A 25,332-nucleotide genomic window follows, 5' to 3' on the forward strand; every position below is an offset into this window, starting at 1 on the left:
CATAGCCTCATCCCACCATCCTTCTTCTTTACTAACAACACTGGAGCTCCCCACGGTGAGACACTAGGTCGCATAAAATGTTTAGCCATCAGCTCCTCCAATTGCCCCTTCAATTCTCTTAATTCAAGCGGTGCCATCCGATACGGAGAAACGGATATAGGAGCCGTTCCCGGTATCAGGTCAATAGAGAATTCCACTTCCCTTTCAGGAGGAAGAGAAGTGACATCCTCGGGAAAAACATCAGGAAATGAGCGAAAAGAAATATCCATCTTTCCCTTACCTCGATCTTGCCTCGAGCCACCTGAAAAGAAATAATTGGAATGGGATGAGATTACTAAATCTCAGTGAGTTCGCCTATCCTATTAGTCCGCTCAGATCTATAGGGATCATACAAATAATGAGCGAATCCACCATGGATTTGGGGTTGTTCTCACTTCCAGTACAAATACGGAGAAAACAAGGTGACTCGTCCACCATTGGACTTGCCTCAAACAAATACACACCGAATAGCAAACAAGTATGCAAACCCGCATCCACACATGGGGAATCCAGAAGTGTAACAACCTCGGCTAGATTATGGAATAAATGCATCCTCGATGAGTAACCTCCTGCCTATATGTCAAGGGACTTGTACAAGCACACTGCAGGACGGTTAAACAGGTTCGCACAAGCCTAAATGGCCGCGAGATGACTTTTGCCTAAATGGCGTCATTGCTCCGTTAACCTTCTTCACGCTAGTGAGTTACGCCGAGTACAAACCGCCACCTTGACGCCTGAGCCCATCGGGTGAAAGCCTAGTATTAGTCTACGTGACTTTACTAGAGGTGAGTTACCTCATTATGCATTAGCCTACATAGCCGCATAACCCCACCATACTGAGCACACAATTGTGTTAACGCCAAGTGAGTAAAACCCCGTACGGAAACTCACGAGCACACTGCAACGGTAGCTCAGATGCACACCATATCGAACAAAACACATTAACGGGTTATTCCATTGGACTACACGGTCCGGGAGGGCTCATAGACTACATAGTCGGAGCAGCGTCCCAATCTAGCTTTCCGGCCACTTCGATTCAAGCATACGAAAATATGACATAATGTCAAAATCACAAACAAAGCAATCAATCCAATCGTTTAACCAAAACGATGGAGTTTTCATATTTCCAGCATAGTACATAATGACATAACACAGCTTATCAAGAATAATGAAGAAAATTGAGTCTAAATACACTTACTTCACATGTCATCAGTGTCGCACTTAACTGAAGGTGTTTTAGATATATCAAAATATATTATTTGGACACTAAGGCTAATTTTCCTAGATAGTACACTTAATTAGCTTTCTAACGATATATGGTACGCGTCAAACGGATACACGAAATGGGAGTTATGAATTTCCAAAAGTTGTTGATTTTTGCACTTTTGCCCAGGGTAACCGGTTACCCAGAAGCCAGTAACCGGTTACTGGCAAGAAAAATGCCCAGCAACGCAAATTTTAAACAGGGTAACCGGTTACCCATAACCCAGTAACCGGTTACTCTGAAGCAGAATCGAATTTTCTGCATTCCATGAGTTCTAAACTAGTCCCAAATGTCCAATAATCAATCCCCTGCATCCTCAATACAGTCCCAACGAATTTGCATCATATATACACATTCAGAATCATCAACATGCAAGGATTAAAGCAAATCAAACGTATTTAGCATCAGTGATTCATAATTTAATTCACACCCTAAACCCCAATTAAAAATCCCTACATGCAAACCCCATAGTCTCTAACTAGGGACTCACCTTTAGAGATGAAGGAGATGACGATGAAGCTGTAGCAAGATGGAGATGATGATAGGAGCAAGGGTTGGACAGAAATGCTGCATGCAAGGATTAAGCTTGGACCAAGTTTGGAACTTTCTCCTCTTCCTCTCCCTTTCCACGTTTTGTTTCTTCTTCCTCTACTAAAACAGAATTCTGGTTTTGGAAAGAAGGAAATGATCAACCAAACATGTCCCAAGCTCTATTTAAGAGTGAAAGTACCATTATACCCCTTCTATTGCCACTAATAGGTTTGGTTAACACAAGAGACCAATTAGTAGCAATATATATCACATTTATCCATCTTCTTTTATACTAAACATATTAGTAAGAATAAAGGTTGAATAAATATAATATCGGGTATTACATTCTCCCCCCTTAAATAGAATTCGTCCTCGAATTCAGAAACTTACCAAAACAAGTGAGGATAGGATTCCCGCATCTCTGACTCAAGCTCCCATGTAGCTTCCTCAGGACGCATCTCATCCCACATCTCCTTCACGATAGGTATCTCCTTACTTTGCAGACACTTGCTAGCACGCTCCAAGATACGGTACGGTTGAGGTTCATAGGAAAGGTCTGGTTCTAATTCAACAGTATCCAGGAGAATAGGATGAAAGGTATCGGGCACGAACTTTCGGAGCTGAGATACGTGGAACACGTCATGCAGCCCGGATAGTGAAGGCGGTAATGCCAACTGATAAGCCACTTCACCTACCCGGCTCATAATCTGATATGGTCCCACATACCTCGGACTGAGCTTTCACGTTTTAAATGGCCCTCCCAACCTCAATCTTGGAGTGACCTTCAAATACACATGATCACCAACCTCAAATTCTAAAGGTCTCCTTCGCTTATCCGCATAGTTCGTTTGTTGGTCTTGTGCTTTCTTGAGATTATTCTGGATCATCTTGACTTTCTCGGCAGTTTCTTGTATAATCTCCGGTCCAAGAATACTTTTCTCCCCCACTTCGGCCCAACATAGTGGTGATCGACATTTTCTCCCGTATAGAGCTTCATAGGGAGCCATATCCAAACTAGCATGGTAACTGTTATTATATGCGAACTCTACCAACGGTAAATGATCCTTCCAACTCCCACCTTCTTCTAGAATGCAAGCTCTCAACATATCTTCTATTGTTTGGATTGTCCTCTCCGTCAATCCATCGGATTAAGGATGGTTAGACGTACTCATATCTAGTCTAGTCCCCAATTCCTTATGAAACATTTTCCAAAATCTTGAAGTGAATTTTGGATCACGATCGGATTCTATACTAGATGGCACGCCATGCAACCGTACAATCTCTGCTATGAAAAGCCTCAGGAGATGAATCACCTTGTGAATGGTCTTTACAGGTAAAAAGTGAGCAGACTTAGTCAACCTGTCAACTATTACCCATATAGAATCATGTCCTCCTCGAGTACGAGGTAATCCCACAATGAAATCCATGGAGATAGAATCCCATTTCCACGTTGGTATCTCCAGTGGTTGTACCATTCCTCCTGGCCTCTGATGTTCGATCTTAACTTGTTGACAAATGGAACATTGCGATACATACTCTACAATCTCCTTCTTCATTCCTGGCCACCTAAAGTCTTTCCTCAGGTCTTGATACATTTTGGTCGATCCAGGATGAATAGAAAATCTACTCTTGTGTGCTTCATCAAGAATCAAACGCTTCAACTCAGAATCGTTCGGTATACACATTCGTTGCTTAAACAAGATTACTCCATCAGGTGCTCTCACAAAATCAGACATGCCTTCGCTCGCTTGCAATTGTTCATCATTCCCTTGTGATATCCGAATTCTTTCTCGTAGCTCATTCTGGATGTTCAAGTTACTAATCAACACACCATTGGGCATCCATTCGAACTGAAGGTTAAGATTTTGAAAATTTTCCAACAATCCATGTTCTAACATCATCAATTCAGCGACTCGAAATTCCTTCCTACTTAAGGCATCTGCCACTTTGTTAGCTTTTCCTGGATGATACTTCAATTCAAAGTCATAATCTTTAAGGTACTCCATCCATCTCCTTTGTCGCATATTCAACTCCTTCTGATCGAAAAGGTATCTCAAGCTTTTATGATCACTGAACATCTCAAAGTGAATGCCATATAGGTAATGTCGCCACACTTTGAGTGCAAAAACTATTGCAGCAAGCTCAAGATCGTGGGTCGGGTAATTCTCTTCATGAGATCTCAACTGCCGAGACGCATAAGCTACCACCCGCCCATCTTGCATCAATACTCCGCCTAGACCTTTCTTAGAAGCGTCGCAGAACACCTCATAGGATCGATTCGGATCCGGAATTACTAACACGGGTGCAATAGTCAACTTCTTCTTAAGTTTCTGAAAACTCTGACCTAAGATCAATCTTCGAGAACACACTGGCTCCTTTCAACTGATCTAGGAGGTCATCAATCCGTGGTAAAGGATATTTGTTCTTTATGGTAACTTTGTTCAGCTGACGGTAATCGATGCACAGGCACATACTTCCATCTTTCTTCTTTACCAAAAGAACAGTAGCTCCCCATGGAGAAACACTGGGTTGGATAAAATGCTTAGCAAGAAGCTCTTCCAATTGGCTCTTCAGTTCTCTGAGTTCAATAGGAGACATCCTATATGGAGTGATGGAAACTGGGGCTGTTCCAGGAACAAGATCGATTGAGAATTCCGCTTCCCTTTCCGGAGGAAGAGAAGTGATATCCTCAGGAAACACATCAGGAAATTCGCACACCACCGGAATCTCCGACAATTCAACTCTCACAGAAGGTTCTTTGGAAAGAACTAAAAGAAAGGATCTTTCTTGAGAAAAGAGATAATTAACCGTGCTGATTGTACCTTCTATCAACTTGGTAATTGCATCATCGGAAGAAGTCTCTTCAGCATGAATGAATATGGCCTTCTCTTTGCAACCAATGTACACCTAGTTAAGAGACAACTAATCCATCCCTAGAATGACATCCAGCCTCTTGAGGGGTAAGCAAATTAGATCAATCGGGAAGTCACGACCATTAAAAGACACCGAACAACCTTTACAAATTAGTCTAGCTTCCACGGTATCATCCGTTGCCGAAGAAATAATCATAGGATTGGGTAATGGAGTAACTTCCAAACCGAGTCGGTAAACACACTCGGTAGAGACAAAAGAATGAGTGGCTCCACAATCAACTAAAACACATAAAGGTTGATTGTTAACATAACACGTACCCGCAATGAGATTGTTGTTTCCCTTGGCCTTCCTCGAATCCAAAGTGTAAACACGACCTGCACTCTTCTCATTAATCATCTTTTATGGACATTGTGGAGCTATGTGGCCCTGCTCGCCACATCTAAAACAAGTCACTGAAACGTACTTGCACTCCCCGGTATGCTTCCTTCCAAACTTGCGACAATGGGGCGGTTGAGTCGACTGATCACCATAAACCTGCTTCTTCTTTGGTGGGGGATTACGGAGCCTCAAGTGTTGAGTAGATCTTCCTTGCTCCCTAAAATTAGCCCTGTTCTGGTTCCTCTCTTCTTGAACCCTCTTCAAGCTGTTTTCGGCAACATAGCATTGCCTTAAACATTCAACATAAGTAGTGAACTCTCTTTGGGAAACACTATGAGCAATGTCAGCCCTCAAACCCATCATGAACTGATTAATCTTCCATAGTTCATCTAGAGAAAAAACAACTTGTCGGGAGTAATCCGCCAAATCTTTGAACTTCTCTGCATATTCTGAAACAGACATGTCACCTTGCTTGAAGTTCTGAAATCCAAAACGTTTGGCAGTCCGCTTAGACAAATGGAGAAATATGGGGAAATTTCAAAAGGTTTTGGATTTATAAACTCCTTTGACCAATATTGTTATGGATGTATTGCAAAAGATAAAATTGAATCATTATTTGTAATTTTGTTCACAAATTGGATATTTTACTAGTTTTTTAATGCACAAATATTTATCTAATTTATTAATATTCTATGAACTCTAATCAAGTCAATTTTAAAAAATATTTTTAGAGATAAGCTTGGAGGAAAAATTCGTTAATAAATACATCTATATCATTGAACTGTATAACGAACTCATTTAAAATGTACTGGCGAATATCATTATAAATTTTTATGGTAATTTATATTTATGTAATTAAAGGCATAACCTATTCCTTATATCTACATTCTATATTATATTTTATCGTTATCAAACTATCAAAATAAAAGTTTTGTTGTATTGAAAAAACTTACTTCTAATATAAAAATAGGAACAAAAGAATTTATATGAGATTGGCGAAGAACCAAAATTGCTTAAATATTCAAATTAGCCTACAAACATGCTTGAAGTGTTTCACATAATACTAAAAACCTTCTTTAGTTATTTCAGCGTATCCTAGAAACTTTCCTTAAATATTTCTCATCAAAGAAGAACTTTTGTTTCCTAATATAAATATAGTTGCGGCGGTGAAAAATACACAACGTCTCTTCCTAGGTTACTGTGGTTCATAAATCCAAAACCTTTTGCAGTCCACATAGAGAAATGAAGAAATGTGCGAACTTTCAAAATGTTTTGGATTTATAAACTAAATTCACCTAGATTGTGTTAAGTATTTTGCACAAGATAAAATTGAATCACAAGTTGTAAATTTGTTCAAAATTGTAATTTTTAATATAGTTGATTCATACGTAAATCTTCCTCTTATTTAGTAATATTGTATGTATGCTAAGCTTGCACGAAAAGCTCGTTAATAATATTATCTATATTACTTGACTCTATAATAAACTCATTCAAAAAGCGTAGGTGAATGTCTTTAGAAATTAATTCGGTAAGTAACAATTTTGTATTAAAGGCGTCACGCACTTCTTATTTTATCTGCATTTTTATTTCAATTTTTTTTATTTGTAACCTATGAAAATAATTGATTAATAGTATTTATGAAATTAACTTGTAATTTTAAAATAATAATATTAAGTTTGATATGATACTAGTGAAGAACCAAAATTAGATTACATGTTCATATATGCCTAAAAACCTTCCTTAAATAAATCAATGAATCCAACAAACTGTCAAAAAATATTTCACATCATACAATTAAATTTGTTTCCTTATATAAATATAGTTTTGGTGGTAAAAAGTAACAATTAATTTTCTTGGGTGGATTATCATGGTTCATAAATCCAAAACGTTTGGCAGTCCGCTTAGACAAATGGAGAAATATGGGGAAATTTCAAAAGGTTTTGGATTTATAACCTCCTTTGACCGATATTGTTATGGATGTATTGCAAAAGATAAAATTAAATCATTATTTGTAATTTTGTTCACATATTGGATATTTTACTTTTTTTTTAATGCACAAATGTTTATCTAATTTATTAATATTCTATGTACTCTAATCAAGTAAATTTTAAAAAATATTTTTAGTGATAAGCTTGGACGAAAAATTCGTTAATAAATACATCTATATCATTTAACTGTATAACGAACTCATTTAAAATGTACTGGCGAATATCATTATAAATTTTTATGGTAATTTATATTTATGTAATTAAAGGCATCACCTATTCCTTATATCTACATTTCCATTCCATATTATATTTTATCCTTATCAAACTATCAAAATAAAAGTTTTGTGGTATTGAAAAAACTTACTTCTATTATAAAAATAGGAACAAGAGAATTTATATGAGATTGGTAAAGAACCAAAATTGCTTAAATATTCAAATTAGCCAACAAACATGCCTGAAATGTTTCTTATAATACTAAAAACCTTCTTTAGTTATTTTAGCGTATCCAACAAATATTCCTGAAATATTTCTCATCAAAGAAGAACTTTTGTTTCCTAATATAAATATAGTTGCGGCGGTAAAAAGTACACAAAGTCTCTTCCTAGGTTATTGTGGTTCATAAATCCAAAACCTTTTGCAGTCCACATAGAGAAATGAAGAAATGTGCGAACTTTCAAAATGTTTTGGATTTATAAACTAAATTGACCTAGATTGTGTTAAATATTTTGCACAAGATAAAATTGAATCACAATTTGTAAATTTGTTCAAAATTGTAATTTATAATATAGTTGATTGATACGTAAATTTTCCTCTTATTTAGTAATATTGTGTGTACGCTAAGCTTGCACGAAAAGCTCGTTAATAATATTATCTATATTACTTTACTATAAAATAAAATCATTCAAAAAGCGTAGGCGAATGTCTTTAGAAATTAATTCGGTAAGTAACAATTTTGTATTAAATGCGTCACGCACTTCTTATTTTATCTGCATTTTTATTTCAATTTTTTTTATTTGTAACCTATGAAAATAATTGATTAATAGTATTTATGAAATTTACTTGTAATTTTAAAATAATAATATTAAGTTTGATATGATACTAGTGACGAACCAAAATTAGATTACATGTTCATATATGCCTACAAACCTTCCTTAAATAAATCAATGAATCCAACAAACTGTCAAAAAATATTTCACATCATACAATTATATTTGTTTCCTTATATAAATATAGTTTTGGTGGTAAAAAGTAACAATTAATTTTCTTGGGTGGGTTATCATGGTTCATAAATCCAAAACGTTTGGCAGTCCGCTTGTAACACCCCATACATATATGTCTAGAATAATATGTAGTGATGCTATAAATGGTACAAGAAACATACATAAGCGGTAAAGACAAGAAATTAAAATCATATACAACTTCAAGTTTCCAACTAAGATATATATGATCAGCTTGTCTTCAACAATACACAGCGGAAAGATAACGTCTGACGAGGTCTTCCTGCCATAAGCTTGTCCACAGTCTTCAAAGCAATCTTTCAAGCAATCAGTTTACTTCTAACCTGTTCCTGAAAAATATTAAGATGATTGGGGTGAGATTACTAAATCTCAGTGAGTTCCCCTATCTTACGGGTTCGCTCAGTTCTACAAGGTGCATACAAGCAAACAGATCCACCATGGATCCAGGGTTTTCCTCACGGTCTGGTACAAACACAAACAAGGATACACCACCATTGGAAGTCCCATAACTATCCAATGAGGCAATAACAACAAACAGGCTCAACGCCATCACAAACAAGCATGCAGACCCGTACCCATGTACGAGGAATCCAGGAGTAGAATCTGCCCGTCTACCTAGGCTGCCAAACCACACCCTCGGTGAGTTACTCCTGTACATCGCGTCAAGAGACTCGCACAAGACCACCGCACTATGAGTCAGATGAATCCCATGTGAATTACACCTACTTGGCTACACAATCTCATCTGTGATGAGTTACCGCAGTGACTTCCTAAGTGGTGTCACTACCCCATCAATCATGTATATACGCAGGTGGTTATCCAAATGCGAAAACGCCTTCATGACAGTACAAGCCCACCGGGCGAAAGCCTAGTGATTATCTACGTGACATCACTAGAGGTGAGTCCGAAGTGATGTAGCCTACGTGGCATCACGACCCCACCATACCAAGCACGCCAATATGTTACATCAAGGTGGGAAACGCCTTTCAAGACCCTCACCTTCATATTGCAATGGTAGCTCAGGTGCATAAACATACCGAGCACGCATGTGTGTCACATCAAGGTGGGAAACGCCATTCAAGACCCTCACCTTCACACCGCAACGGTAAATGATGGACTAAGTCCATAAACAAGCCTTACCACCTAGTAGCTTAAGCTTACTCCGATTCAAGCATACACACATCACAGTATCAGCCATCACACAGGCAATCACATCCGAATGTTCAACCGGAACAAACGGAAAACAATGCATAATCATACATAACATTACATGTGATTTATAACTCATCCAACATGCATATCAATGTCATAACCACAGTGTAATCATGCATTTAATCATCATAGAAACACATATTTACTCATACAATTCCATGATAATTATCAATCCAAAACATGAGGCTTTCGGTTCCCAATTCGGAACGAAACTGCACTCAATAGGGAAAATTTCAATTCTGTATCAGACTAGTTCGCTACAGCAAACTTCTGTTCGCTACAGCGAACTCAAACAGAAGCTAAACTTCTTCAAATCCAGGTCAGTTCGCTACAACAAACTCCAGCGAAGCCCCGATTCGCTACACCGAAGGAAAGTTCGCTACAGCGAATAAATCAATTCAGCTCCCAGGTTTATTCGCTAAACCGTTCGCTACAACGAACCATTCGCTACAGCGAATGAAAGTTCGCTGCAGCGAACTCTGCAAAATCAGCAAAATGCATAAACGCATTTGGGGTCCCCAAGCCCCAAATTTCTACATGCAGCCATTGGTGATCGAATAATAAGCTATAGTAGACATGCATACACTCCTTTAGGATAACATTATACAACCTAATAGTTAGGGTAACATCCTGGTCTAATATCAACACAAGGATAACAACTTATCGACATAAACTCGAGATTAAATTGTGCTTATTCTAAAACCAAGCAACACCTAATCATGTGCCATAATTTATCTCTGCATCCAAAGTGTGTTCTCTAAGCAATATCACATAAAACACTGAAAGACCTTTCCAACGCTTCTGACGGCACTCCGTTTCGAGTTGTAGAACTTAAGATATGGCTGTTTAAGTGAAAACATAACTATGCAGTATGCAGGCTTTCGCTGCAGCGAACACAGAGTTCGCTGTAGCGAACCTGACAGTGCAGAACACGGATTTTAGGGTTCTAACCTCCATTTTTGCATCTCAATCAATCCTAATTCAATCTCAAGCATGTAATAACGGTCCAACACATTTATTATCATAATGAGAACATATTTTTTATCAATTGATCAAGCATGCAAAGCATTAAACTCAACCCCAAACCCAACATGCATACATTCCCAAACTACCTACCCAAGTTCTATCTAATGGAACTCACCTCATCCCATGAAGATTCTGAGTTGAAGAGGTTGAGAGGATGATAATGGTGCTCTGAAGGTTCTCCTTTGATCAATACTCTAACACCAAAAGTGTCAAACCCGTATGCATGTTGTTCCTAAAATCAGCATCAGCTCTTCATCTTCAAACACGTTTTTCTCCATGATAAAGAACATGCAAGAGGCGATCCATGTATGCAAATTGTAGAGAAATTCGTAAGCTTTCCAACGGGACCAGAATCAGCTCAATCGGAGTTATGAGCAGAGAGATATTACCATTTTTAGTGGAGGCTGTCCCTTAGGTGCGAAAATGGAGGAAGTGAACATGAATGCTTGAAGCTAGCTCTCTCTTTCTTGCTCTTAAGCCCTTTCAATAAGTGATTATCCCACAAGACATAAATTTATTCCACCAAACATGTCTTAAGGACCATGCAACAAGGTCTTATGTCTAAATTACCCTTTAACTAAGTGGTAATTACAACAATGCCACTTAGTTCATTTCCAACTAACTCCATTAGTTCCATTATGGTTTTTGCACTTAAGAAGGATTACCCTAATGCCACTCTTCATTACTCTACTAATATCGCATAATCATGCTTAGACCAATATGGGATATTACATTCTCCCCCCCTTAAATAGAATTCGCCCTCGAATTCCTTCCAATCGCCATGATAACAAGCTTCTCGCATCTTCTACCAACGAGGGGATGAATGTTCCTTACATTCCTCTCTTGGATAAACCTCACGATTTCCATTAAAAGTCATCCCATCCAAGAAACACAACTCCTCTATACACTTGTGTCCAAACACTCTTGACTGGGATCGTAGTCCACACACAACATATCTCTTATGATACTCCACATCAACATACTTCAGAACGATCCTTCCAAGGTTCACAACTTTACTTCTTCACACAAAGTCTTCATAGCTACAATATTCTTGGTAATTCCTCTGGTTGGATATTCCTCGTCCTCAATATTCACCAAGTTCAGCCTTGCTTAACATCTTCCAATGATTTCCTACTCTTGCCCTTGGTTTCTGGAAACACTGCCATTCTAATAAATCTTACCAAAACATTCCTTCAATGACGATATCCCAGATTCACTTCCAAACAAATCCTTTATTCAGTCTTAGGCCAAATTACTGCCACTGCAATCCATAAGGGAGTAGAATTCCGGAACTACAACCTTGATATCCCACAATTTCCCATAAAGCTCCACTGAAAGAAAAGGTGAACTCTAACAGTGGTCCTAAAACCATCATCCAAGTGTTCACACACGCTCATAAGTGCACCAGACATATCCACGATGAATCTTCGTCAAGTAAAATCCTTCACTTGATTTCATCATTCCAATGGTCACAATACTCATAAGTTTGATCGTCGACCAGGGAAACATCTGATCACACGTCAATCATGAATCCTCTCAAGATTATGGTGGACCACTGAGAGATAGAAGAAAACGAAACATTACTCTAATGAATTCTCTTTAGGAAGATATCTCTATTCCAACACAAAATCCTACAAGTAGTTCGTCCATACCCGCTACATAATCATCTGGTTTTGCCTATCCGTTGCGCCACTCTGATCTCCACCTATCATACACTTCTTGCAATCCTCTGAATTACACTTGTCCATGGTCCACTTAGTTCCTTTACTACACCACACTTAGTCTCTTAGTAGCAACAGTTCCTCCTCGGCACTCGTCCAAATACAACACACGCCAGAATCTTAAACACACTCATCGCCCACTACTCCCTGAGGTTGAGTGATCCCAAAAAATCAAGTCACCTAATCTTCCATTATTCTGGATTAGGTTCACTCGGACACAACCCGGTCAACATGCCTTGGTTCAAGAACTCTCGAATCCAAATGCTTTCCATAAGTACGAGTTTTCCTTATCTTACTGACGCCCAAACCTCATAGTTGTTGCAATAACTCTTCCTAACCATACGACTACATACCGTTGGTGTGACAATACTTCTAATAATCTCTTCTCAGTCGCACTTCAATCACGTAGTCGCCTAATGCCCTTTTCATCTTTGAAGCTAACACAAAGCTGACTTCTTCAGTTGCGTTATCCCAATGCAACCTTTCTAACTGCAAAGGTTAAGTCACAAAACAAGAGATCATACTCCGTGAATCAAACATCCCCCTTTGAAACTCCACGATGCTTCCAAAACCAGTGTGCCTCTACTTTTCCAAGTCCGACATTGTCTATGTAACTGGGGATCTACCAATATTCCTCTAGGTATATCCCACATCGAGCTAATCCAAGATGCACTTCATCCACTCCAACGCTGTTCACCAAGGTTATAGTTTAGTCACACATTGTGCTGTGCAGGATACACTATTCACATATATTTCAAATCTCGGACAGTCACGCGCAAAGGCTCATCAATCTGACAGATTAAGAAACATCCACAATGTAGAAGCCTGAAATTCTAACGTGATCATGACCACCCAAGGTCTCCTCATGAGCGTAACGTTAGAATCTAATCCATCTCATTGTCACCCGCTCGCATAATCCTGAATCATCGAGTGAGACATTGGACTCTTATTCCACCTACCTTATGAGAATCTTGGGTTCGTATCTCACGGGTATCAAATCAGGATCCTACCTCGAGTTTCAGATCAACCCTGTTTCATATCTGTCGGAAAAGTTGACTCACACATCTCGTGTATGACATTGATACTGTGGCGTCATACCTATCTGATAGTACTGACATGGTGGTCCTACTCCGAGGCCATGCATTCAAGTAACTTACCCAGTAGCGTATAATGATCTCCACTCGTATCCTATCACCACGACTGATGATAACTAGACAGGTCTCCCACTAGGGTAATTGCTCCTCAAGTCCTTCTAGTCACACTCCTTAGGATTCTCAAACCTAAGAGTGTCACACGTCCACTGTTAACTTCCTCTAAACGCAACAAGCTAAATCTGACTTGATAAGAATTCAGTTCAGTTCATATGCCAGGTGTGTACTCAGTCACACAGGACACACACGAGAGAATCCCCAAAGATAACATCCACCATATCAGAGAATCATGGCTACAACTACAATCACTTACTGCGGTCAGCCCGCCGACGTTGCAGATAACCACTATTTCAATCCACCTAAGTACCCAACACCTAGCGTAGTTCTACGGCTTCACTCGGGATTAGATGAATCGCGACTAGTGTGGAACACGAATTTATGCACTCTGCATATCCTCTCAATCAACTGCCGCCTAGCGTAATTCTAGGACTCACGCATTTCAAAATGAGCATGGAGATGCAATAGTTCCTTCCATCAGAACAGACGTCTAGGAGTTTTCCCCAATTGGAGGTCACCACTTCCACTTGTTCGATCAGTCCTTCACTAGGTAACTATCTACTACTTGGGGTACACCAGAACGAGTCAGAGTGTAGCACCTTATTCATCCAAGTACTGCCCACGACAGAGTAACTAAAAGATCCAACATCTCTGTCTAAACTCCCAAACGTTTTCCCATTCAACCGTTTCTCCATCCATGTCTACTATTGACACCATGATCGAGCAACAAATTCCTAAGCTGGGCTTATCACAAAATTCCCTTACTTTATTACTACCCAGTCGCTTTGTGAATTGCCCCCACTACCACAAGGATCCAAAGAAGGTTCACTCCGTCCAATCAAAATCTTAGAACTTCCAATCATCTCAAACTTTACTACGATAGTTGGGTTGTCCAAGGTTCCTCGACAAACACTCTTATGGAGGACAATCTCAGCATCCCTTCTACTCAACCGGCTTTGACTGCTTCAACTCGAGTCGTTTCGGATCTTACGCATCCTCGTAGTGGCTCTACCACGATCTTATCTATCGCATATACAGTCAGTGAGCTGGCCAGGCTCAACGAATGGATACTATGATAGTAAAGTCGGGCTAGCAACACACACATGTGAGGGAGAAGAGAATTGCTAGTGATGTCTCATGGCAGGGACAAGAATCGACCTGCTCTGATACCAACTGTAACACCCCATACATATATGTCTAGAATAATATGTAGTGATGCTATAAATGGTACAAGAAACATACATAAGCGGTAAAGACAAGAAATTAAAATCATATACAACTTCAAGTTTCCAACTAAGATATATATGATCAGCTTGTCTTCAACAATACACAGCGGAAAGATAACGTCTGACGAGGTCTTCCTGCCATAAGCTTGTCCACAGTCTTCAAAGCAATCTTTCAAGCAATCAGTTTACTTCTAACCTGTTCCTGAAAAATATTAAGATGATTGGGGTGAGATTACTAAATCTCAGTGAGTTCCCCTATCTTACGGGTTCGCTCAGTTCTACAAGGTGCATACAAGCAAACAGATCCACCATGGATCCAGGGTTTTCCTCACGGTCTGGTACAAACACAAACAAGGATACACCACCATTGGAAGTCCCATAACTATCCAATGAGGCAATAACAACAAACAGGCTCAACGCCATCACAAACAAGCATGCAGACCCGTACCCATGTACGAGGAATCCAGGAGTAGAATCTGCCCGTCTACCTAGGCTGCCAAACCACACCCTCGGTGAGTTACTCCTGTACATCGCGTCAAGAGACTCGCACAAGACCACCGCACTATGAGTCAGATGAATCCCATGTGAATTACACCTACTTGGCTACACAATCTCATCTGTGATGAGTTACCGCAGTGACTTCCTAAGTGGTGTCACTACCCCATCAATCATGTATATACGCAGGTGGTTATCCAAATGCGAAAACGCCTTCATGACAGTACAAGCCCACCGGGCGAAAGCCTAGTGATTATCTACGTGACATCACTAGAGGTGAGTCCGAAGTGATGTAGCCTACGTGGCATCACGACCCCACCATACCAAGCACGCCAATATGTTACATCAAGGTGGGAAACGCCTTTCAAGACCCTCACCTTCATATTGCAATGGTAGCTCAGGTGCATAAACATACCGAGCACGCATGTGTGTCACATCAAGGTGGGAAACGCCATTCAAGACCCTCACCTTCACACCGCAACGGTAAATGATGGACTAAGTCCATAAACAGGCCTTACCACCTAGTAGCTTAAGCTTACTCCGATTCAAGCATACACACATCACAGTATCAGCCATCACACAGGCAATCACATCCGAATGTTCAACCGGAACAAACGGAAAACAATGCATAATCATACATAACATTACATGTGATTTATAACTCATCCAACATGCATATCAATGTCATAACCACAGTGTAATCATGCATTTAATCATCATAGAAACACATATTTACTCATACAATTCCATGATAATTATCAATCCAAAACATGAGTCTTTCGGTTCCCAATTCGGAACGAAACTGCACTCAATAGGGAAAATTTCAATTCTGTATCAGACTAGTTCGCTACAGCAAACTTCTGTTCGCTACAGCGAACTCAAACAGAAGCTAAACTTCTTCAAATCCAGGTCAGTTTGCTACAGCAAACTCCAGCGAAGCCCCGATTCGCTACAGCGAAGGAAAGTTCGCTACAGCGAATAAATCAATTCAACTCCCAGGTTTATTCGCTAAACCGTTCGCTACAACGAACCATTCGCTACAGCGAATGAAAGTTCGCTGCAGCGAACTCTGCAAAATCAGCAAAATGCATAAACGCATTTGGGGTCCCCAAGTCCCAAATTTCTACATGCAGCCATTGGTGATCGAATAATAAGCTATAGTAGACATGCATACACTCCTTTAGGATAACATTATACAACCTAATAGTTAGGGTAACATCCTGGTCTAATATCAACACAAGGATAACAACTTATCGACATAAACTCGAGATTAAATTGTGCTTATTCTAAAACCAAGCAACACCTAATCATGTGCCATAATTTATCTCTGCATCCAAAGTGTGTTCTCTAAGCAATATCACATAAAACACTGAAAGACCTTTCCAACGCTTCTGACGGCACTCCGTTTCGAGTTGTAGAACTTAAGATATGGCTGTTTAAGTGAAAACATAACTATGCAGTATGCAGGCTTTCGCTGCAGCGAACACAGAGTTCGCTGTAGCGAACCTGACAGTGCAGAACACGGATTTTAGGGTTCTAACCTCCATTTTTGCATCTCAATCAATCCTAATTCAATCTCAAACATGTAATAATGGTCCAACACATTTATTATCATAATGAGAACATATTTTTTATCAATTGATCAAGCATGCAAAGCATTAAACTCAACCCTAAACCCAACATGCATACATTCCCAAACTACCTACCCAAGTTCTATCTAATGGAACTCACCTCATCCCATGAAGATTCTGAGTTGAAGAGGTTGAGAGGATGATAATGGTGCTCTGAAGGTTCTCCTTTGATCAATACTCTAACACCAAAAGTGTCAAACCCGTATGCATGTTGTTCCTAAAATCAGCATCAGCTCTTCATCTTCAAACACGTTTTTCTCCATGATAAAGAACATGCAAGAGGCGATCCATGTATGCAAATTGTAGAGAAATTCGTAAGCTTTCCAACGGGACCAGAATCAGCTCAATCGGAGTTATGAGCAGAGAGATATTACCTTTTTAGTGGAGGTTGTCCCTTAGGTGCGAAAATGGAGGAAGTGAACATGAATGCTTGAAGCTAGCTCTCTCTTTCTTGCTCTTAAGCCCTTCCAATAAGTGATTATCCCACAAGACATAAATTTATTCCACCAAACATGTCTTAAGGACCATGCAACAAGGTCTTATGTCTAAATTACCCTTTAACTAAGTGGTAATTACAACAATGCCACTTAGTTCATTTCCAACTAACTCCATTAGTTCCATTATGGTTTTTGCACTTAAGAAGGATTACCCTAATGCCACTCTTCATTACTCTACTAATATCGCATAATCATGCTTAGACCAATATGGGATATTACATTCTCCCCCCCTTAAATAGAATTCGCCCTCGAATTCCTTCCAATTGCCATGATAACAAGCTTCTCGCATCTTCTACCAACGAGGGGATGAATGTTCCTTACATTCCTCTCTTGGATAAACCTCACGATTTCCATTAAAAGTCATCCCATCCAAGAAACACAACTCCTCTATACACCTGTGTCCAAACACTCTTGACTGGGATCGTAGTCCACACACAACATATCTCTTATGATACTCCACATCAACATACTTCAGAACGATCCTTCCAAGGTTCACAACTTTACTTCTTCACACAAAGTCTTCATAGCTACAATATTCTTGGTAATTCCTCTGGTTGGATATTCCTCGTCCTCAATATTCACCAAGTTCAGCCTTGCTTAACATCTTCCAATGATTTCCTACTCTTGCCCTTGGTTTCTGGAAACACTGCCATTCTAATAAATCTTACCAAAACTTTCCTTCAATGACGATATCCCAGATTCACTTCCAAACAAATCCTTTATTTAGTCTTAGGCCAAATTACTGCCACTGCAATCCATAAGGGAGTAGAATTCCGGAACTACAACCTTGATATCCCACAATTTCCCATAAAGCTCCACTGAAAGAAAAGGTGAACTCTAACAGCGGTCCTAAAACCATCATCCAAGTGTTCACACACGCTCATAAGTGCACCAGACATATCCACGATGAATCTTCGTCAAGTAAAATCCTTCACTTGATTTCATCATTCCAATGGTCACAATACTCATAAGTTTGATCGTCGACCAGGGAAACATCTGATCACACGTCAATCATGAATCCTCTCAAGATTATGGTGGACCACTGAGAGATAGAAGAAAACGAAACATTACTCTAATGAATTCTCTTTAGGAAGATATCTCTATTCCAACACAAAATCCTACAAGTAGTTCGTCCATACCCGCTACATAATCATCTGGTTTTGCCTATCCGTTGCGCCACTCTGATCTCCACCTATCATACACTTCTTGCAATCCTCTGAATTACACTTATCCATGGTCCACTTAGTTCCTTTACTACACCACACGTAGTCTCTTAGTAGCAACAGTTCCTCCTCGGCACTCGTCCAAATACAACACACGCCAGAATCTTAAACACACTCATCGCCCACTACTCCCTGAGGTTGAGTGATCCCAAAAAATCAAGTCACCTAATCTTCCATTATTCTGGATTAGGTTCACTCGGACACAACCCGGTCAACATGCCTTGGTTCAAGAACTCTCGAATCCAAATGCTTTCCATAAGTACGAGTTTTCCTTATCTTACTGACACCCAAACCTCATAGTTGTTGCAATAACTCTTCCTAACCATACGACTACATACCGTTGGTGTGACAATACTTCTAATAATCTCTTCTCAGTCGCACTTCAATCACGTAGTCGCCTAATGCCCTTTTCATCTTTGAAGCTAACACAAAGCTGACTTCTTCAGTTGCGTTATCCCAATGCAACCTTTCTAACTGCAAAGGTTAAGTCACAAAACAAGAGATCATACTCCGTGAATCAAACATCCCCCTTTGAAACTCCACGATGCTTCCAAAACCAGTGTGCCTCTACTTTTCCAAGTCCGACATTGTCTATGTAACTGGGGATCTACCAATATTCCTCTAGGTATATCCCACATCGAGCTAATCCAAGATGCATTTCATCCACTCCAACGCTGTTCACCAAGGTTATAGTTTAGTCACACATTGTGATGTGCAGGATACACTATTCACATATATTTCAAATCTCGGACAGTCACGCGCAAAGGCTCATCAATCTGACAGATTAAGAAACATCCACAATGTAGAAGCCTGAAATTCTTACGTGATCATGACCACCCAAGGTCTCCTCATGAGCGTAACGTTAGAATCTAATCCATCTCATTGTCACCCGCTCGCATAATCCTGAATCATCGAGTGAGACATTGGACTCTTATTCCACCTACCTTATGAGAATCTTGGGTTCGTATCTCACGGGTATCAAATCAGGATCCTACCTCGAGTTTCAGATCAACCCTGTTTCATATCTGTCGGAAAAGTTGACTCACACATCTCGTGTATGACATTGATACTGTGGCGTCATACCTATCTGATAGTACTAACATGGTGGTCCTACTCCGAGGCCATGCATTCAAGTAACTTACCCAGTAGCGTATAACGATCTCCACTCGTATCCTATCACCACGACTGATGATAACTAGACAGGTCTCCCACTAGGGTAATTGCTCCTCAAGTCCTTCTAGTCACACTCCTTAGGATTCTCAAACCTAAGAGTGTCACACGTCCACTGTTAACTTCCTCTAAACGCAATAAGCTAAATCTGACTTGATAAGAATTCAGTTCAGTTCATATGCCAGGTGTGTACTCAGTCACACAGGACACACACGAGAGAATCCCCAAAGATAACATCCACCATATCAGAGAATCATGGCTACAACTACAATCACTTACTGCGGTCAGCCCGCCGAGGTTGCAGATAACCACTATTTCAATCCACCTAAGTACCCAACACCTAGCGTAGTTCTACGGCTTCACTCGGGATTAGATGAATCGCGACTAGTGTGGAACACGAATTTCTGCACTCTGCATATCCTCTCAATCAACTGCCGCCTAGCGTAATTCTAGGACTCACGCATTTCAAAATGAGCATGGAGATGCAATAGTTCCTTCCATCAGAACAGACGTCTAGGAGTTTTCCCCAATTGGAGGTCACCACTTCCACTTGTTCGATCAGTCCTTCACTAGGTAACTATCTACTACTTGGGGTACACCAGAACGAGTCAGAGTGTAGCACCTTATTCATCCAAGTACTGCCCAGGACAGAGTAACTAAAAGATCCAACATCTCTGTCTAAACTCCCAAACGTTTTCCCATTCAACCGTTTCTCCATCCATGTCTACTATTGACACCATGATCGAGCAACAAATTCCTAAGCTGGGCTTATCACAAAATTCCCTTACTTTATTACTACCCAGTCGCTTTGTGAATTGCCCCCACTACCACAAGGATCCAAAGAAGGTTCACTCCGTCCAATCAAAATCTTAGAACTTCCAATCATCTCAAACCTTACTACGATAGTTGGGTTGTCCAAGGTTCCTCGACAAACACTCTTATGGAGGACAATCTCAGCATCCCTTCTACTCAACCGGCTTTGACTGCTTCAACTCGAGTCGTTTCGGATCTTACGCATCCTCGTAGTGGCTCTACCACGATCTTATCTATCGCATATACAGTCAGTGAGCTGGCCAGGCTCAACGAATGGATACTATGATAGTAAAGTCGGGCTAGCAACACACACATGTGAGGGAGAAGAGAATTGCTAGTGATGTCTCATGGCAGGGACAAGAATCGACCTGCTCTGATACCAACTGTAACACCCCATACATATATGTCTAGAATAATATGTAGTGATGCTATAAATGGTACAAGAAACATACATAAGCGGTAAAGACAAGAAATTAAAATCATATACAACTTCAAGTTTCCAACTAAGATATATATGATCAGCTTGTCTTCAACAATACACAGCGGAAAGATAACGTCTGACGAGGTCTTCCTGCCATAAGCTTGTCCACAGTCTTCAAAGCAATCTTTCAAGCAATCAGTTTACTTCTAACCTGTTCCTGAAAAATATTAAGATGATTGGGGTGAGATTACTAAATCTCAGTGAGTTCCCCTATCTTACGGGTTCGCTCAGTTCTACAAGGTGCATACAAGCAAACAGATCCACCATGGATCCAGGGTTTTCCTCACGGTCTGGTACAAACACAAACAAGGATACACCACCATTGGAAGTCCCATAACTATCCAATGAGGCAATAACAACAAACAGGCTCAACGCCATCACAAACAAGCATGCAGACCCGTACCCATGTACGAGGAATCCAGGAGTAGAATCTGCCCGTCTACCTAGGCTGCCAAACCACACCCTCGGTGAGTTACTCCTGTACATCGCGTCAAGAGACTCGCACAAGACCACCGCACTATGAGTCAGATGAATCCCATGTGAATTACACCTACTTGGCTACACAATCTCATCTGTGATGAGTTACCGCAGTGACTTCCTAAGTGGTGTCACTACCCCATCAATCATGTATATACGCAGGTGGTTATCCAAATGCGAAAACGCCTTCATGACAGTACAAGCCCACCGGGCGAAAGCCTAGTGATTATCTACGTGACATCACTAGAGGTGAGTCCGAAGTGATGTAGCCTACGTGGCATCACGACCCCACCATACCAAGCACGCCAATATGTTACATCAAGGTGGGAAACGCCTTTCAAGACCCTCACCTTCATATTGCAATGGTAGCTCAGGTGCATAAACATACCGAGCACGCATGTGTGTCACATCAAGGTGGGAAACGCCATTCAAGACCCTCACCTTCACACCGCAACGGTAAATGATGGACTAAGTCCATAAACAGGCCTTACCACCTAGTAGCTTAAGCTTACTCCGATTCAAGCATACACACATCACAGTATCAGCCATCACACAGGCAATCACATCCGAATGTTCAACCGGAACAAACGGAAAACAATGCATAATCATACATAACATTACATGTGATTTATAACTCATCCAACATGCATATCAATGTCATAACCACAGTGTAATCATGCATTTAATCATCATAGAAACACATATTTACTCATACAATTCCATGATAATTATCAATCCAAAACATGAGTCTTTCGGTTCCCAATTCGGAACGAAACTGCACTCAATAGGGAAAATTTCAATTCTGTATCAGACTAGTTCGCTACAGCAAACTTCTGTTCGCTACAGCGAACTCAAACAGAAGCTAAACTTCTTCAAATCCAGGTCAGTTCGCTACAGCAAACTCCAGCGAAGCCCCGATTCGCTACAGCGAAGGAAAGTTCGCTACAGCGAATAAATCAATTCAGCTCCCAGGTTTATTCGCTAAACCGTTCGCTACAACGAACCATTCGCTACAGCGAATGAAAGTTCGCTGCAGCGAACTCTGCAAAATCAGCAAAATGCATAAACGCATTTGGGGTCCCCAAGTCCCAAATTTCTACATGCAGCCATTGGTGATCGAATAATAAGCTATAGTAGACATGCATACACTCCTTTAGGATAACATTATACAACCTAATAGTTAGGGTAACATCCTGGTCTAATATCAACACAAGGATAACAACTTATCGACATAAACTCGAGATTAAATTGTGCTTATTCTAAAACCAAGCAACACCTAATCATGTGCCATAATTTATCTCTGCATCCAAAGTGTGTTCTCTAAGCAATATCACATAAAACACTGAAAGACCTTTCCAACGCTTCTGACGGCACTCCGTTTCGAGTTGTAGAACTTAAGATATGGCTGTTTAAGTGAAAACATAACTATGCAGTATGCAGGCTTTCGCTGCAGCGAACACAGAGTTCGCTGTAGCGAACCTGACAGTGCAGAACACGGATTTTAGGGTTCTAATTCAATCTCAAACATGTAATAACGGTCCAACACATTTATTATCATAATGAGAACATATTTTTTATCAATTGATCAAGCATGCAAAGCATTAAACTCAACCCTAAACCCAACATGCATACATTCCCAAACTACCTACCCAAGTTCTATCTAATGGAACTCACCTCATCCCATGAAGATTCTGAGTTGAAGAGGTTGAGAGGATGATAATGGTGCTCTGAAGGTTCTCCTTTGATCAATACTCTAACACCAAAAGTGTCAAACCCGTATGCATGTTGTTCCTAAAATCAGCATCAGCTCTTCATCTTCAAACACGTTTTTCTCCATGATAAAGAACATGCAAGAGGCGATCCATGTATGCAAATTGTAGAGAAATTCGTAAGCTTTCCAACGGGACCAGAATCAGCTCAATCGGAGTTATGAGCAGAGAGATATTACCTTTTTAGTGGAGGCTGTCCCTTAGGTGCGAAAATGGAGGAAGTGAACATGAATGCTTGAAGCTAGCTCTCTCTTTCTTGCTCTTAAGCCCTTCCAATAAGTGATTATCCCACAAGACATAAATTTATTCCACCAAAGATGTCTTAAGGACCATGCAACAAGGTCTTATGTCTAAATTACCCTTTAACTAAGTGGTAATTACAACAATGCCACTTAGTTCATTTCCAACTAACTCCATTAGTTCCATTATGGTTTTTGCACTTAAGAAGGATTACCCTAATGCCACTATTCATTACTCTACTAATATCGCATAATCATGCTTAGACCAATATGGGATATTACACCGCTTACACAAATGGAGAAATATGGGGAAATTTCAAAAGGTTTTGGATTTATAAACTCCTTTGACCCAGATTGTTATGGATGTATTGAAAAAGTTAAAATTGAATCATTATTTGTAATTTTGTTCACAAATTGGATATTTTACGATTTTTTTAATGCACAAATATTTATCTAATTTATTAATATTCTATGTACTCTAATCAAGTCAATTTAAAAAAATATTTTTAAAGATTAGCTTGGACGAAAAATGCGTTAATAAATACATCTATATCATTGAACTCTATAACGAACTTATTTAAAATGTACTGGCGAATATCATTATAAATTTTTATGGTAATTTATATTTATGTAATTAAAGGCATCACCTATTCCTTATATCTACATTTCCATTCCAAATTATATTTTATCGTTAGCAAACTATCAAAATAAAAGTTTTGTGGTATTAAAAAAACATACTTCTATTTTAAAAATAGGAACAAAAGAATTTATATTAGATTGGAGAAGAACCAAAATTGCTTAAATATTCAAATTTGCCTACAAACATGCTTGAAGTGTTTCACATAATACTAAAAACCTTCTTTAGTTATTTCAGCGTATCCTAGAAACTTTCCTTAAATATTTCTCATTAAAGAAGAACTTTTGTTTCCTAATATAAATATAGTTGCGGCGGTCAAAAATACACAACGTCTCTTCCTAGGTTATTGTGGTTCATAAATCCAAAACCTTTTGCAGTCCACATCGAGAAATGAAGAAATGTGCGAACTTTCAAAATGTTTTGGATTTATAAACTAAATTGACCTAGATTGTGTTAAATATTTTGCACAAGATAAAATCGAATCACAATTTGTAAATTTGTTCAAAATTGTAATTTATAATATAGTTGATTCATACGTAAATTTTCCTCTTATTTAGTAATATTGTGTGTACGCTAAGCTTGCACGAAAAGCTCGTTAATAATATTATCTATATTACTTGACTCTATAATAAACTCATTCAAAAAGCGTAGGCGAATGTCTTTAGAAATTAATTCGGTAAGTAACAATTTTGTATTAAAGGCGTCACGCACTTCTTATTTTATCTGCATTTTTATTTCAATTTTTTTTTATTTGTAACCTATGAAAATAATTGATTAATAGTATTTATGAAATTTACTTGTAATTTTAAAATAATAATATTAAGTTTAATATGATACTAGTGAAGAACCAAAATTAGATTACATGTTCATATATGCCTACAAACCTTCCTTAAATAAATCAATGAATCCAACAAACTGTCAAAAAATATTTCACATCATACAATTAAATTTGTTTCCTTATATAAATATAGTTTTGGTGGTAAAAAGTAACAATTAATTTTCTTGGGTGGATTATCATGGTTCATAAATCAAAAACGTTTGGCAGTCCGCTTAGACAAATGGAGAAATATGGGGAAATTTCAAAAGGTTTTGGATTTATAAACTCCTTTGACCTATATTGTTATGGATGTATTGCAAAAGATAAAATTAAATCATTATTTGTAATTTTGTTCACAAATTGGATATTTTACTTTTT

The sequence above is a fragment of the Vicia villosa genome, unplaced genomic scaffold, assembly GCF_029867415.1.
Source record: "Vicia villosa cultivar HV-30 ecotype Madison, WI unplaced genomic scaffold, Vvil1.0 ctg.004228F_1_1, whole genome shotgun sequence".
NCBI lineage: Eukaryota > Viridiplantae > Streptophyta > Magnoliopsida > Fabales > Fabaceae > Vicia > Vicia villosa.